The following is a 17,957-nucleotide window of genomic DNA, read 5'->3' as shown; positions in this document are numbered from 1 at the left end:
CATAAAAGCCATTTGGGGAGCAGAATCTGCTCACATGAAAAGCTAGAAAACAAAACATGCCAACACCACTGAAGATGGCCCTTGACAGTATGTGACAAGTATGCAGGTATTGCAGACAACAAGAGCTTTCTTTTTTTTTTTTTCCCCATTTATTTATTTTATTGCATTTTAGGTTTTGGGGTACATGTGAAGAACATGCAAAATTGTTGCATAGGAACACACATGGCAGTGTGATTTGCTGCCTTCCTCCCCATCACCTACATCTGGCATTTCTCCCCTTGCTATCTCTCCCCAGCTTCCCACCCCTCACCCTCCCTCCCCTATTTCCCCCCAACTGACCCCAGTGTGTAGTGCTCCCCTCCCTGTGTCCATGTGTTCTCATTGTTCAACACCCGCCTATGAGTGAGAACATGCGGTGTTTGATCTTCTGCTCTTCTGTCAGTTTGCTGAGAATGATGGTTTCCAGGTTCATCCATGTCCCTACAAAGGACCCTAACTCATCGTTTTTGATGGCTGCATAATATTCCATGGTGTATATGTGCCACATTTTCCCTATCCAGTCTATCATCGATGGGCATTTGGGTTGGTTCCAGGTCTTTGCTATTGTAAACAGTGCTTTCTGCTCAAAGGAGGAAGGAGGCATTCGGTTTCGAAGGTATCAAGGGAACTTCAAGGAAGACGCAAAAATGGAATCAGACTTTAAAGAATGAGTAAGATTTAAGAAGGCATGATCAAAGATAGAAAGTGAGGAAGATTTGCCAAGGGACAAAATAAAACTGCTGGCACTCCAGATTACAAATGGCCTTTAGAATGAGGCAAAGGAATACTTCTGTTTATTTAGTGAGAACTGTATTTTATGTCTGATCGTAGCAATAAGCATGATGCCTGGTACACAATACACACTCAACTACTGTAGGTTTTAAAAATACATGCAAACAAAAGTTATTTGTTGCTTAAATCACAGGAGCGTATTAAAGGTAAGTGCTCAAACACACAATTCATTGATTTTAAAGGAACCTAGTTTTCACTGAGAATGATACGGAATATTGCTAAATGTTATTTGTACAGTTGTTTCTCATAAGTGTAAAATCTCCTTGCTGTGGTTGGCAAAACTGTCTTAAATCTACACTTATCTCTTGTGGTCCATGTGGTCTCTTGCGTTTTCATTTATACAATATTGAGTGGGAGGTGGGGAGGACTAGTTTGGGCAAGAAGTAAGTAGGATTTATCCCCACAATATGCAGATCACCCATAGTAGTGCAGAAAACACAGCATCTCCTGCCATCTTAAGATAAGATATGAGTATTTAGCTCACAGCATTGGAGTTAGGCTGAGTTAAGGTCTGTAACCCAGACGAATTGAGTATACATTATTCCTGGAAGTTGCTCCCTCCTATCCTCACATTCTTTCATACAATCATGTCAGATGTTGAAGATCTTTCTCCTCCCTTCTTTATCTTGACAGTTTCTACCTCAGGAAAATCTTTTCCAATACTGACAGCCATCAATTTCTCTGGTATTCCTAGCTAAACCAAATCACTGGCTAATTTTTCTGACTTCTCTCTAATAATCAAAATCTATTTAAATGTTAATGTCCCCCCTTGCAACTTTCTTCAGCCTACAATGTTGTGTTAGAATCCCATTAATATTTTAAGCAGGCCAAATGTGTTGCAAGACTACCAAAGAAAAATGAGAATCAGCTAGGTTGATCTAACTGGGGTCTGCCCAGTTAAATTCACCTTAGTTATATATCTGTAACCACCTGCTAGACATAATCAGCAATGATGGCATTCTCTGCATATACATATAAATAACTAGCATTTAGAGGGCAGGTGTCTTTTTCTGCTGCTATAACATAATACCACAGACTGTGTAATTTATCAAGAAAAGAAGTTTATTTGACTCATGGTTCTGGAAGCTAGGAACTCTAAGAGCATGCGCTGGCATCTGGTGAGGGTCATTCCATGGCAAAAGGCATTACATGACAAGCAAGTGCACATGAAAATTAGGAACCCACTTTTGGCAATAAATTACCCATGCCCAAGATAACAGCATTAATCCAATTGAGGGCAGAGCCCTCATGGCCTGTTCATCTCTTCAAGGTCCCATCTCTTACTACTGCCACAACGGCAATCAAATTTCCAACATATGAGCTTTTGGGGACGCATTCAGATTTATGAGCCAGAACGCCTAAGTTCTACTTTTCCATTATGCAAAGGTTTTTATAATCAAAGAGAAACAGCAAATCAACTAATCATATGGCTAATTTGTGGGAGGAGTCTCAGAATTCATTCATTCATTGAACAAATATTTACAAAGCTCAACGCGAAGAGTTAAACATATAATACTGAACTAAAGAGTCACAGTGCCTGCTGTTTTAGATTGTATAGTCCAACCGAAATTCTATAAGAATATACATAGCTGAGGCAAAAGTATCTCCATTTCTAAGGTGTCTTCATTGCTTATATAATCTGATTGCTTATGTAATCATACCAAAGGCTTACCCTGGCATTCCAGAACCTTTATTGCCTGCTGTCTCTACCTAGTGGCAGGTTTGCTTATAAGCCTAGATCTCAATTCTACCACACTTTTTTGGCTTTGCACACATGGCCTAGCCTCTTGCCCTGTTCTGCTACTACCTAAAAATCTCCAATAACACAAACCAGAGTGTTTAAACATTGGGCAAAGTGCTAATACTTTAGGACATCTTCTGTCCTGTATTTCTCCTCTTTTAGAAGGCAGAGGAAACAAGGAATGAAATGAAAAAATGGAGAAAGGACAAAGCAGGAGGCAGTTACTTTCAGACAGAAGCATGCTCAAAAGTTAGAGAAATTTAAAAAGCCAAAGAAATAAATCACTTTCTTCTTCATCCTATGTCAAGTCCTAAAGCATCCGAAAGGTCATATCGTAATATGTTGCTAGTTGCCTACAGGATCTCAGCGGGAAAAAAAAAAAATTAAAGGGTTCAGGCCATATAGTTGTATTGGCAGTACCTGTTATTTGCCAGCTTCCCCTCCGTGCACTTTGAACATTTCTGTGCTATATTTAATCATGAGAAGTTCAACATCAGAAATCACTCTGCACAATCTAAGAACCAATGATGCTAAATCAAAAGACTATGTTCTTCCTTTCCCTCAACAGTTGATACAGTTCAAGCTCATTCTTATATGTGGATCCAAGAGAGTAGAATCTCGAAGGCAACCTTCCCTTGCAGTAATTGTTCATCATTAATGATGCCTTCAGAGTGCATCTTAGGCAAATGTTTATATCTAAGTCTAAAATAATCATTACTGGCAATTATTCACATGTATGAAAGTAATCTCTACATGGTCATATTTGAAAAGCACATATAATTTTTAAAGTCTTCCCCTAAAATTAAGAAAATATATTAAACTATGTAACAGCCAAACAGATTAGCCCACTTTCATTGTTAAATTCAGTGAAGCATAGATGCTTTATTAGGAGAATCATATCATAAATATGCCAAAGAATTAACTGATCTCATTTCATTGAACCTGAGACCCATAAACTGTGATACCTTGTGCTGCCCTAATTGCATGTGATGTTGTAAGCAGTCAACTCCACGTGATGGATGTGTCTAGGCTGAGATGTATCTATTTGTCTGGCATTTTTATGATCTCTAATTTCACTTAAACTTTAAAATGCAATTAAAATACAGCATAATCAGGATTGAGGGGGAAAAAACCAAGCTTTCAAAAATCTGCACAGATGTGGATTATTAGCACTCTGAATTTCCCAGCTATATATTTTTCAGAAGACTTCCCCAGTGATTGCCAGAGAATTATTAACAGAATCCAGAGGCCCCGGAGCTTCTTAAATGCTTGTGAATGATTTGGCTTAAAAGACTTTTGCAATCCTCATTTGCATAGTAAAACTGCCTTCAGCTATAAGTTTAGGGAGAAGTTTTAGAAACTCTGACATGGCAAGTTGCCATGAGAATATTTTCCCTGTGGGGAAACGACACTCAAATGTGCTAATTAAGGGTGCTTAATATCCTTCAAAATTAATTCTTTGTTACCTGCGGTGGTTTAATTATTCCCTTATGGAAAGCCTGGAAATGCCCTGCATCTTTAAGTACCAGTGGGCCACACACTGATACTGAGTCAACAGCCACTTTGAAAGTATTTCTTCTACTCACTGACTACAAGGCAGTAGAAAAAGAGAAAAAAACTTTAGATGTCACAATAAAAAAGTAAGACAAATTTCCACTGGTGGTTTGCAATACTGGTTTCATTGATGTCATCATATCTCAAAAGAACCTTTCAGAAAAGAAAATCTTTATTGCAGTAAAAATGAAGGGATAGAAAAGGTTGTAATTAACACCAGGCAATTCTAACTTATTTCCAACCAGCAGGAGCAGCCACCCAACCCTGACACTTCCCCACAAGCAAGCAGCCTGCCTTATTTCCAAAAGTAAAAATCAAATGTCCTCAGAGGATATTGGTTCGACTCAGAGATATCTAAGCACGTATGAGACTATTTCTGTTAAGAGACGAGCATTATCCAGGTAACTATTGTTTCTTTTGGAATTCTTGCATCAGGAGTTCTGTATAGTTATGGGACACAATAGAAAGCTCTAAATGTTCACCTCTAAATGTAGGCATAAGTCATGCGCTCAAACATCACTTCCTCTGGCAGCAAATTCTGACCATATAATCTAAAGTTGCTACCTAATCACTGTATCTTCATGTAGCTCATGGGCATCTGAAATCCTCTTGTGGGTTTAGTTATTTACTTATTTGTTCTTGTCCTCCCACTGCAGCATGTGGGCTTGGGGACAGCAGGGGCTGTCTTGGTCACTGTTCTACCCCACGCCTTGGGCAGCGCTTGGCAGCTGGGGCTGTTCAGTAAATCATTGTTAAACAAGTGAAATGCAGGGTTATTGGGGTTCTTTTAATGTCAAACTTTTTCCTATCAAAAAAGATTTATTCTGGAAGCTGAGCTAGGACAGTGACTGGATATCCTGTGTAGGCAACACGGACCTCAAGTATTTAATCAGAATAACTGTGTGTGGACCCAAAGTCACACATACACAGGCAAAACTTTGCACTAAAACTGGCCATCTTAGGTGAGTTTGACCAGAATTAGTCAAAGTATAGTCCAAGTTGAGCACATGGAAGGATTAGCTAACAGCACTTGCAATGTTACTCGTTTTCCTAGGCTGGAATTTTTGCAGCTCAATCCTAATGTATGTTGTCTCCACACAGAACCTCCAGATTCTCATTTTTGGTAGATTCAACAAAGGCTCATAGACTACCCCTTAAATGCTTTGAAAACAAGAAAATGCTATAAAACTGGACTTGGTGGTATGCAACTGCAGTCCCAGCTACTCAGGAGGCTGAGGCAGGTGGATTAGTTGAGCCTAGGAGCCCTGGGATGTAGGGGCTATGCTGATCAGGTATCCGTACTAAGCTTGCTTCCAGTGTAGTAAGCTCCCTGGACTGGGGGACCACCAAGTTGCCTAAGGAGGGGTGAAATGGCCCACACTGGCAATAGAGCAGGTCAAAACTCCTGTGCTGATATGGTTTGGCTCTGAGTTTCCACCTAAATCTCATGTCAAAGTGTAATTCCCAGTGTTGGAGGCAGGGCCTGGTGGGAGGTGATTGAATCATGGGGGCAGTTTCTAATAGTTTAGCACCATCCCCCTAGTGCTGTCTTGTGACACAGTTCTCATAAAATCTGGTTGTTTAAAACTGTGTAGCACCTCTCCCTGTCTTCCTCCTGTTCCCGCCATGTAAGATGTGCTTGCTTCCCCTTTGCCTCTCACCATGATTGTAAGTTTCCTGAGGCCCTAGCAGAAGCAGAAACCTGTACAGCCTGCAGAACCATGAGCCAATTACCCTCTTTTCTGTACAGCTTACCTACTCTCAGGTGTGTCTTTATAGCAGTGTGAGAATGGACTAATACACGGGCTGATCAGCATTGGGACTGTGCCTGTGAATGGCTAGGGCACTACAGCCTGGACAACACAGTGAGACCATCTCTTTAATAAAATATTTTAAAATTTTATTATTTAATTTGCTATTTAATTTTATTTAATAAAATTTTATTATTGAAAAAAGAAAATGCTATAGAATGCTTCAGGGAAGATGGACAGCTCAGTCAGCAGGACCTAAAATGGGCAAGCCTAAGTACCAACACATATAATTCACGTTAATGAATTATATATAGAAACCTGCATTGTACATATTATACATATTATATATGGAAACCTCCAAATTATATATTTGGAAAACCTCCAGTTTTCCAAACCTAGAGGTGTTTTCCTCCATGGCTGGGACTGAGGAGACAAGTTGAGGAAGCTCCATAACTTCCCCATTTTCAGAGAGTAGGGAGGTCAAGTGAGGCTCCATTTGTGACAGTAGGTACCTAGTCAGGCATGAACAGGGCAAGAGAAGGCTCCCCACCATTACCAGGAATGTCAGGCAACCATCGGGTGATGGTCAGGTGGTTGTTACAGTTTCTATAAAATAATAATTGGTTGCAGCCAGTGCCAGGGAAAGGGCAGTCTCCCAATTAGTAGAAAAAACCTGAAACTGGTGATCAGTAGCTTCCCAATAAGATCTCTGGAGTTGGGCCAGAGGGCTTAAGCATGCTCATTAAGAGGCAAAATGCTAGTTTAACTGGTATATGACCTCCTAGAGGCATTTGGTTGGTAGGGGAAGAACACCTCAAGTGAGCATGTGTACAACTCCAACACTGCGTGTGCTCCGCTCCCAAGTGCTAGCCGGCCACTGCACATATGGACAGCCCACCTCAAGGGAAGAATCACAGGAAAAGGAACACAAGACCCCAGCAGCATGCCAACATATAAAACCCCAAGTCAGAAGTCAAACCGCAAACGAGATCTCTCCAGTCACCGGCTTGGCCCTCTTCCAAATGTGCTTTACTTCCTTTCATTCCTGCTCTAAATTTTTTAATAAACTTTCACTCCTGCTCTAAAACTTGCCTTGGTCTCTCCTTCTGCCTTATGCCCCTCAGTCATATTCTTTCTTCTGAGGAGGCAAGAATAGAGGTTGCTGCACACCTGTACAGAGTCGCCACTGGTAACATACTTCAATTCTTTGAGGCTTCCAGTATACTAAAATAAATAATGATAAAATGACTCTACAGAATTACAAAATTGGCGATTTTAGAAACTTCTTAATTAACATTAACACACACAAACACAATGCAATATAATTGTGTCATAAGACAATTATGAAATCTATTTAAAACACATGAATTCTAGAGCACAGTGGGTAGCATAGACTGGCACATACCCTTCAGGCTGATGAGGAATCTTTTCTCCCTCTACAGCCGTCAGTGACTCTCAGGAGTTTTAGGACTCACCTTATTTTGACCTACATTGTAGGTTCAAAAGCCTACATCTGAGGCACGTGGTAAGCTTAGGAAGTCTAGGCCAAATGCCCTGTGCAGGCCCCCACCCTGGCCCCTGGGCTGACCTACCTCCTAATGTCCAGAAGCCATAGCTGCACTCCAGTTACTCCATTCTTCTTTTAACTTTGCTTGGGCCACAATGTCAAAGAGTTTATTCTACAGACGTGGTGAACAGTTTGCATAGGTTTGCATGTAGGTATTATCTCTTAGATGTGAAGATATGTTTATTTTATTTTATTTTTATTATACTTTAAGTTCTGGAATACATGTGCAGAATGTGTAGGTTTGTTACATAGGTATACACATGCCATGGTGGTTTGCTGCACCCATCACCCTGTCATCTAAATTAGGTATTTCTTCTAATGCTATCCCTCCCCTATCCCCCTAATCCCCAACAGGCCACAGTGTGTGATGTTCCCCTCCCTGTGTCCGTGTGTTCTCATTGTTCAACTCCCACTTACGAGTGAGAACATGAAGTGTTTGGTTTTCTGTTCTTGTGTTAGTTTGCTGAGAATGATGGTTTCCAGCTTCATCCATGTCCCTGCAAAGGATATGAACTCATTCTTTTTTATGGCTGCATAGTATTCCATGACGTATACATGCCACATTTTCTTTATCCAGTCTATCATCAATGGGCATTTTTGGGTTGGTTCCGAGTCTTTGCTATTGTGAACAGTGCTGCAATAAACATACATGTGCATGTGTCTTTACAGTAGAATGATTTATAATCCTTTGGGTATATACTGAGCAATGGGATTGCTGGGTCAAATGGTATTTCTGATTCTATATCCTTGAGGAATCACCACACTGTCTTCCACAATGGTTGAACTAATTTACACTCCCATCAACAGTGTCAAAGCGTTCCTATTTCTCCACAGAGGATATGGTTTTCTATGTCTTCTATACCTAACTAATTCAGCAGTCAACCAATAGCTGTTTTGACTGATGGACTAGCTTTCAAGCTGCACGCCAGAGCTACTCAGCGCCTGAGGGGAAGCATGGCAGTCCACGTGGAATTAGATAGTTTATAAGCTGTTGTCAGTTTGAAAAGAGAAATTTTTACTGAGGCAGAAAGCCTGCTTTATTTTCTCACACTCTCTGATTCCACCTATACTAATCGAGCTGGCAGCACAGACTGAGGTGTCTGCTCAGGGTTTACAAGGTTAACCAAGGTAAAGAGATTATATGGGCATTGCAGCAATTGCTTTTCTGGACTCCAGACGATTCTCACAAAGGCTACTTAACAAGGACTTAATTTTTCTCAATGAAGAAGACCTCTAAAGTATCAAAAAGGAATAGCAAATCATTTGGAAACATTTCATGTCTTAGACTTTCCATAAAGAGAGATTATTTCAATTGTGTAAGGCTAAAAATACAAAGATGAACAAATGTAATTGAAGAGGCCTAGGAAAAGCTATAACCATGAAGTAATCATTCCCCCTTTTCCCTCTTCCAGGTCACTTTCAGGACTGTAGTGGATTTGCTCTTCTCCGACCCACATTCTCCCCTCTTGCAAACCTTTGCCCTCCCTGAGAATGACTGCCAATGGTCAACATTTGGCTTCTGGTTGAGAATGTAAGCACCAATCTCAGCCTTCTTCTCCACCGTTGGAATATATCTAAGTAACATGAGAGCCACATGGAAGGCAGTGCCACTAAAAATCCAACTCAAGGAAACAAATAGAACCCTGGTGGTAGAAGAGGAGTCTGGCCCTCCCTTTGGGGTGCCCCAATGAGCTTGGAAGTAGGCAAGGTGGATTAAAAAATCCTGTCCATTAGAGGGGTTACAGGAGCTACCTACTATTGAAAATACCCAGAAAATTCTGCCACTCCTCTGCACAAAAGCCTCTGAATGGCACTCCCTGTCCACAGGACGAATTCAAACTCCTTTGTGGACAAGCAGGGCCCACACAGTTGGCTTCCCTTCTCTCCTTCCTGATCCATCTTTTGAGGCTCTCACCAAAACCATGTAATTTTCTATCCATCTCCTGACAATTCCGCCCTCCTTTCTCCACACCATGCATTTCAACAGACCATTTGTCTTCTTTTTCCTTCATATGATTTCCCCATTTAGAATGTCTTTTCGTTTCTTTCTTTTCTGCCTATCAAAATTGTATTTATAAGCTAATCTCCATTGCAAAAACCACATTCTGGCATTTTCCCTAGATCACATCAGGGTTAGAACTAATCCCTCCCTACTTGGTGATCCCAGAAGAACCTAAGAGCCCTCCCTACCATGCATGTTGTCTTCCCTATGGAACCCCTGGCTTCGTCAGGCAGGTACAGAATCTTATTCCATTTCTATCATCTCAGGACCTAGCATGGATTTGTGCACACACTGACTGTTTAATAAAGTTTGGACTAATTGGATTTCTTAGGAAAATAACAGCTAATCTGAAGTGAGAGACAGTTGATATAGACTTGGAAGAGTGGAAGAGTTCAGGAGTAAAAATACTTGGGTCTATTCATAAATCCCAGCCTCACTTCTTACCAGCTGTGTGGACCTGGATAACTCTCAACTCTCAACATCTTTAAACCTGAGTTTCCTCATCTGAAAAAAAAAAAAAAAAATGGCATCTTTGCATATACCTAACAGTATCTACCTCATCTAGCTGTTTCAACTAGACAAAAGTATTTAGCACTGCGTTCAGCACTTAGAAAGAATTCAATGCATGCTACTTCTCTCCTCCTGCACTTCTCCTCCCTTTTATCCTCCTCCTTCTCCTCCTCCTCATTATTACTACCACTATTACTAGTATTATCCTAATCCCATGAGGGAAAGGCCAGCTGTGGAATGTAGAGCCTTCTGCTACCCACACCCACAGCTGGGCTCCCATATCTGAGCTATATCATAGCAAGAATTTTTTCTCTTGCAAACAGTTCTGAAGTTGTGGCCTTGATATTTCGCTAAAGAGGAGCATGTGCAAACTTTTATTCACAGCGTTGAGCAATGTAGAATTTGTTTTAGAATTAACTCCTCCTTTGTTTTGGAGAAACTACCTCACTGTTCTTTGAGGCATCCAAATGAAAAGGAAACGTGCACCCATTGTTTGGGCAGCAACGTGAGGTCACAGAAGACTCATGTTTAACCCTAGAAGTTAGAGGTTATATTTGGTACATAAGTGCTTGTATTATTGAACTGAAGTTTCCCTGTAGACTTCGTTGTGTTTTTTTGGTGGAAAGGAAAAACATAAATGTTCTTAACCCTTGTAGAAGTAAGCTTGGTGATCCAGGCTGAATTATGGCCTGTCCTAGATAACATAAGGGTAGGATATGGGGGAAATTATTATTATTATTATTATTTTTTTTTTAACTAGCATCAATGAAAGGAAATGAGAATTATGTGGAAATGAAATGGAAGGATCAGCTTTCATGGACCCTGTCATTCTCTGAGAACGGCAATGCCACTTCTATGCGTAGGTGACAAGACAAAGTGTGGCTCAGAGTTGGTATGTGGATCTTTGTTCTTAGCTTTGTGCAAAACCAGTTCTCCTCTGGCTCCCCCAGCTGCTCCTGTAGTAAGAAGAAACAGCTCCTTTGTCACTGATGTTCTCAGAAGTCCCATCATTGGCAGAGGAAACAAAGTCAGGGTGTCTGTCTTGTGGAGGACATATAGGTTTGTAGGCGCATGAGACACATCTCAGGAGCTATAGAAACAGCATGAAAGATATTTTAGGGAAAACAGTAAGATCAATAACTTGAATTATTAGAGGCTTCAGCTCTTACAATTTGGATATTAAAATAATGGTGATCTTCTATTACCACGCCCGACTCCAGGTTTCTGAAGTCTTTTTATATAGAAATTGAAATCTATTATTTTTATATACTTTTTATATAGAAATTGAAATCCATTATTTTATATTTATCATTTATTTAAAAATTTAAAGCTGGAAAGAATTTGGGGTGTATTCAGTGTTACAAGAATATTGTAACACTGATTTTTTTTAAAGCATGGATTCGGGAAACCAGTAGATTTCTATCTTGGCTTTTCTTTTTACCAGTTGTGTAATCACAAGCAATTTATTTATCCTCATTAAGCCTTTGGTGCTTTCATCTATAAAACACAAGTGTGTGGCAGTTTATATTTCCCAAAAGACAGCTGCACTGATACATATTTCATGCCACATGCTAGTCTAGTGAAATGATGTTGATATTCCTTCAAGAGATGGGGTGTATATTCCTTTCCCTTGAATCTGGGCTGCACTTTGAAACTGACTCAACAAAAGAATGTGGCAGAAGTGATGTGACTTCTAGCCAGGGCTTCTGCTTGGCACTTCTCTCTCTTTCTCTCTCTCTCTCTCTCACACACACACACACACACACACACACACACACACACTTGCTATTGAAACCCAGTCACTATGATGTCAGGAAGCCCAGGCCACATGGAGAGGCCACATGTGGGTGTTCCAACTGATATCCCACCTAGACCCATAGTTGACAGCCAGTGTCAACCACCAGATGTGAGTGAATGAGCCTTCAGAGCTTTGCAATTTTCAAGTCTTCCAGCTGAGCCAGACCTCATGGGGCAGAGGCTATGTTATGTCTGAATTCCTGACTCCCAAAAGTCATAAGAGCTAATAAATTAGTAAATAAACTTATATTCAGTAAATAAATTAATTTAGTAAATTAAACCATACCTAATGTATTGTGGTATTATAAGAATTGAACAAATAGTGTATTAAAGTAAGTGCTCAAAAATGTTAGATATTATTATTATTATTATTATTATTGTAAAGGCAGCTTCTAAAGGTAAAATTTTGAGGTGAATGAGGGTTCTCAATACACACCCTTTTCTGGCTCTCTTAACAGATACTGGGGGAAAGAGAAGTTGAAATGCAAGAGGAACCAAATTAGAAGATTGTTGCCTATGGCGTTTGTGCTTGAATAACTAGTCATGGGTAGACTTTGTTTTCATTCTTCTAGAAAAGGTCCTCTTAAAACTCCTGCAGCCAGAACCTCAAGACAGATGAGAGAATACATCTGTTGAGGCCACTATAATATCTGGGGGCCTCACAACTCTTAGCCCACCATCCGGTGGCATGCATCAGTCTTTAACAGAAGCCCACTTCTGTATGAAATTATAATGATCTCTCCTTCCTTACTTACCTTCCAAGTAACCTATCATGTGCTGATCTAATATTAGTTTCTTGGAATATTTCAAGCATGCCATAAAGCCCTCCTGTAAATCCATATTGCTTTAATGGGAACTTTAACATGCCAGGGAACTTGGCCATATGCCAAGCTTGTCCTGTGTCACTAGGTAATTGCCACTCTGTCATCTTCAGAATTTGGTCTAGTTTCCAGAGCCATCCATAATTTTGATGTAGATGCATGTGGACCACTGAATATTTTGGGGAGGTTTACACTGATTATGGATTTCAATCAGAAAAGGAAAGACAATGGTCCATTTTTACTTCTAACCTTTTATTTCCACATGCAAAAAGGTGATCAAATGTTACAAAGTCACATATGGAACAAGGACAATGAAAATCAATTGGGAAGTACAACATTTTTCCCTCTGTTCCTGAATATGTACTGTGTAGAATTTGGGATTCATTCAGATTATAAGCCGTTATTTTATAAGCAGTGACATGAAAGGAGAGGCAAGGCTTTAGTGGTGATGTCTCTGGACCACCACTAAAGTAGCTAAGGAAATGACTTTTATGTTAGATGTCATTTTAACATCCTTTAAATCATCCTTTAACCTTGCTGACGTATACATCCTAGTAAAATTAGACACTGCTTATTAAGTGCTTTTTCTTGTTCTAGGCACTGCATTAATTTATCATAAGAGGGAGCTGAGATGTCATCCAAAACCTGTCTTGCCCATTACACAGCATTGCTTCTCCACTGCTGGCTGAGATCCCTTCTCCATTGTGTGTGTGTAGAGGCTGCCATCATTCACGACTTAGCTCCAGTGTCACCTCCTCTCAGATAGCTTTCTGTCCACCATGCCTCTGTGTGTGCCCTACCGCACATACAAGACATACTCCCCCATTCCTCTCTAAACTTCTATAACCATGCCATCTAATAGAAATAATGTGAGCAACAGATGTAATTTTGAGTTTTCTAGTAGCCATATGAAAAAAAAAGGAAAATGAAACAGTTGAAATTACTTTGAATATATGCTTTAGTTAACCCAACATATCTAAAATATCTCATCACATTAATGTGTAATCAGTATTTAAACATTTAGATGCTTTGCATTTTTTTCAGTAAATCTTTGAAATCCAATGTGCATTTTACAATTAATGGTGCATCTCAATTCAGAACACATTTCAAATGCTCAATCACCAATTAACTGGCAATTATTCTATTGGATGGAGCAGTTCTATAACATTCAGCACGTGTTATTGCCATCTTATTTGATGTATTGTTCTTAAGGTCCAGAAATGGAGGGACCCATCTTTGTATATCCCAACTTTGCTAGAGTACTATGCCTAATAAATGTTTCAGTCAGTGTGAAAGTCAAGAAAACAAGTTACTGTGCCTTGTTGAATTTCTGGAAGGGAAGTATCTCTACCACATCAAGGCACAGGTAGTTCTCACAAAATGAAAAGCATCTTTGCACAGCAGAGTCTGGGAAGCTGCAAGTTGCTCTGCGGGCTGAAAAACATCCTTGAGGTCAAAGTTATGAAACTGACAAGGACAAAAAAGGACTGCACTGGGGGCTGTGAAAACAAGGAGACAGAGACAAAGCACCAGGCCACTTTCTTGTTAGCATTTTTAAAATGAAAATGAGATGAACTGACAATGATGAGAGGGTACTCAGCTGTCTGAAAAGAAGAGAGAAATAATTGACACTTCGATGGAAAAGGATTCTTTAAAGCTCTTCAGTGTGGCAGACACAGTTGAATCACATCTTAAGCAAATATTTCCAGCATATAAAGGTGGCATATTTGAAAAGAAAACACTATTCTTTTTGGTCACTCAGGTTATATCTGGTTGACTCAAAATAAAACAGGTACAATCCATTTTTTAAAAGAAAAATTATTAATGAGTGTTCTAAAAAGTTGCCCATTATTTTCCATTTTTTCTTTTTTGTAAGGAGCAGCTGTTAAAATACAAGAATCCAGTTTCAGAGTGTATTTATTGTATTTGTTTGCAAATTTGTATTAAACATTGCCCTGGAGACTACGAAAATTAGTGGCAGATCCTAAAATACTTGCTGTGGGACTTCACTGTTCACTTTCATATGCATTATCTCATATTGATTAAAATCTCCAGAACATTTTGTGTCACTTTCTGTCAAGGATTCTTGAGTTGATAAAATCAAAATGGCAGACTATTTATTTGAAACTTATGTTAATTTATAGTTTCAAAGTGATTAAAACTCAGTCTTCTTTAAAACCACAGCTCCCCTTTTCTATACACACAAGTCTTTTAGTATACACAGGCCAATTCAATGTAGGAAATCCTCAGATGCTGACTTCGCATGCCAAGATTATAGGGTTTTGAAGGGCGTTTGACTAACACACTTTGATTTCCAGCAAAAGCATGTAGTACAAAGACTGTCACCAGCCAAGGACTAGTAGTAAAATATGGTAAGGTTCAATTTGTTTGTTTGTTTTTTAAAGTCAAGAAGCATTCTAAACCCAACATGTCATCCTCAGAGTGACTGTCATTTAAGAGGAGGCCTGAAACTGGTAAGAAAGCCTCTGGGCACTGTTGTCTGGGCACCGAGGCTCCATCTGCAGTCCGCACACGAGGACACCTTGTCCTGGGGAGTCTTTTTGTGTTCTCACCATGAGGCCAAGAAGCTCACCCTGCTCAAAAGTTCACCAACTGTAATTTGATGATTGGTAACTGAAAAATAGAATATGATGCTACTTTTCTCTTTTTCAAATCTTATGCTAATTTATATTTAAATCCTAAGCATTCAGAGAGATAACGCAAAGCTTTCTCCCCTCACATGGCCGTTAAGAGTAGATTGTGGATTGGATTGGGTCACTATATGCGTTTTACACCCAATAAAGCTTAGAGAGAAATTGAGCTCCCAGGAGCCTGAGAGTTGATGGTTTTAAAGCCCCCTCCCATCAGCATTTGAAATACACCATTGAACTGCAATCAGTATTAACCCAAGATATCATAATATCTTGGGTTGATATTATGGGTATTGTGAGAATAGAGTCATTTTCTGAAAGCATTTTTGTATGTAACTAACAGGAAGGAAAGTATGTTACCTTAAAAATGTGAGTAACATTCAAAATCCCAGACTGATGGATTTTTAGTAACAAACATGTTTGGGAGGGGATAGCATTAAATACTGTGGGAAAATAAGACAGTGCTTTAGGGTCATGGTCATGGTACTTGTTCATTTTTATAACAAGTAACTTAGACTGCCACCATGACTATCCTGAAAAAAAAATTTAAATGAACTTTAAAAATTGAATATACTTTCCTAATGGTAATATAAAGGAGGAATAAAAGGGAAGCAATTTAAGAAACACATAAATATATGTCTGCAATATACAAGTGCTTGGCCACAAGTACACTCCAAAATACACCATGAAGGAGTAAGATGCTTGTGAGACCCACAGAATCTGGGAAATGCAGGAGTGATGCTAGAGCTCTGAACTTCAGGTGTCGCCTTGACAACACCATATGCACCGTTGCCATCTTAAAGATGTGACATCTCTAAATAGTGAAGACCTTTTGGGGAAGTTCCAAACCAAATGCAATCTTCCCTCAAAAAATCCCAAATATTTTGTTTTTATATGTAAAACAGTCATATTCTAGACTCAGTTTATAAACAGTTTTGTTTTTTTTTAACCTGGGGACATTTGAAAAGGACAGGAGATGTCAGATAAGTTTTCATTGTGTGTGACTGTCCTGTACGTTGCAGGAAAACTAGTATCTCTGCCCTCTCCCAAATGTCAGCATTGACCCCAAAACATTGCAACATCCAAAAATATCACTATAAATTCCTCTGTGGGCAAGACCTAGGAAGAAAGAAGGCCCACTAACCATGGCTGGAGGCAAGGTTCTAAAAAGACAGCAGTAAGAAATTCCCAGAGTGGCCTTGTATTGCATTTTCAGCAGTTACTATGCTGAATTCTTCTATTTTTGGCCCTAAACCTTCAGCAAAGCTGTAGAATCAGTCTAGGAGATGCGTAGCCATAAGCAATGCTCCATATCATGCCATGAAGCTTGGTGAAGACTTTGCCACTCCTACCACAGAGCACAGACCAATCAGTGTGCCTAGTTGCCACTATCGCTAGAATTCCTGCCATTGTCAACTCAGGAAACCAAACACAGCTGTCTCCACAGGCATCACCCTCAACTGCTTGAGGACTGCAGGGTCTCTGCCTCTTCACACCCCTGGCTTGCACATCGAAGTGGGGTGAATTGACTCAGCCTCTGTCACGTGCCCTTGTCTTAACTGCAGGGGAGGTGGGCCCTGCTTCCCTCAAACAAAGGAGAGGGCTTCAGATGTGGAGCAGACTAAAGAATGACACATGCCCACTCTAATTAGCTGGCCAAATTCATTCTACAGAAGAGAAGATTTTGGAGCAGAAATTAATGACTCTGAGGAGGCTTTAAAGGAGAGGAGACTTGATCAAGGCTTGAAGGATGAGAAAATTGGTAGGGTTGTGGGTAGGGATAGGAGAAGGATTTTGAGAGATATAAATGGAATGGCAGTAGTAAGAATGCTGAACTGGGGAAAACAAGTGCAGGGCTAGGAATCTAAGTTCACCAGAGCTGAAAGGTCAAGGGGAGTCTGTGAAAGACAAGACTGGAAAAGACAGGGGCATCCGAGAGTCACTGAGGGTCTGACAGCAGTGCTAGGAGGCAGTCCTAGAGCTGCTTGAGAGGGGTATTGCATACCTTTTGTATTCACTTGCACTGCTTTATCAAAAAATAATGTCCTTGGCAATTTGAATCTTAGGCTTTAAGAGAACATAATCTGTACTTATGAATTACCAGGAGCCTTTTAGTTTGTTTGTTGTTTTTGTTGCTGCTTGTTTTTGTATTCTTTCTGGTAATAGGATGGGACCAACTCCTTTTTACTTTGCATTTATATTACATTGTATCCACAGAGAAATTTCACAAGTGTCTTTTACATTATTTTAAGAGTGAATCCCCCACCTACAACTTTAGATAAAATACCATGATCCATTATTTCCAGCACTTGTTGCCCACCTAACATGTGCCAGACTCCTTATTTAATGCTTTCACCTGCATATTTAATTTAGTCTTAAAATTATCCTTTCATATACAAGGAAATAAGATCTGAAAGAGTAATTTGCCCAATGGCACACAGTTAGGAGGTGGTGGGATAGGGGTTCTAACTCAGATCTGCTTAATCTAATTCCTGATTATTTCTCTCAAACAGAATGCAATCTGAAATGATTCTTTTTAGGGATGTGCTAGCAGGAAGGCCTGTCTGCAATCAAGCCATTCAGAAGTCAAGAGTGGAGGCTCCATTTCTAAAGAACTCAGAGTGGGCAGATCTTATTGACATTTCATCTGGGGTCACCTGGTCTTCAATTGAGACATCTTTTGGTTCATCACAGATACCCCTTGCAGTTACAGAAGGTAAATATAGTCTTTA

General features: G+C 39.8%; 1 long non-coding RNA gene across 1 annotated transcript in view; it reads left to right on the top strand.

Moving 5' to 3' along the window:
* Positions 1 to 17,957, top strand: part of LOC116556916 — a 101,939-nt gene that overhangs the window by 5,016 nt on the left and 78,966 nt on the right. The window contains exon 2 of the long non-coding RNA XR_004271250.1: positions 17,766 to 17,941. This is a non-coding gene — a long non-coding RNA (uncharacterized LOC116556916). The remainder of the gene's footprint in view (positions 1 to 17,765; positions 17,942 to 17,957) is intronic.

Source organism: Sapajus apella, unplaced genomic scaffold (genome assembly GCF_009761245.1).
Source record: "Sapajus apella isolate SASKATOON/1434 unplaced genomic scaffold, GSC_monkey_1.0 scaffold18, whole genome shotgun sequence".
NCBI classification, from domain to species: domain Eukaryota; kingdom Metazoa; phylum Chordata; class Mammalia; order Primates; family Cebidae; genus Sapajus; species Sapajus apella.
This window is presented reverse-complemented; position numbering and strand designations above follow the sequence as displayed.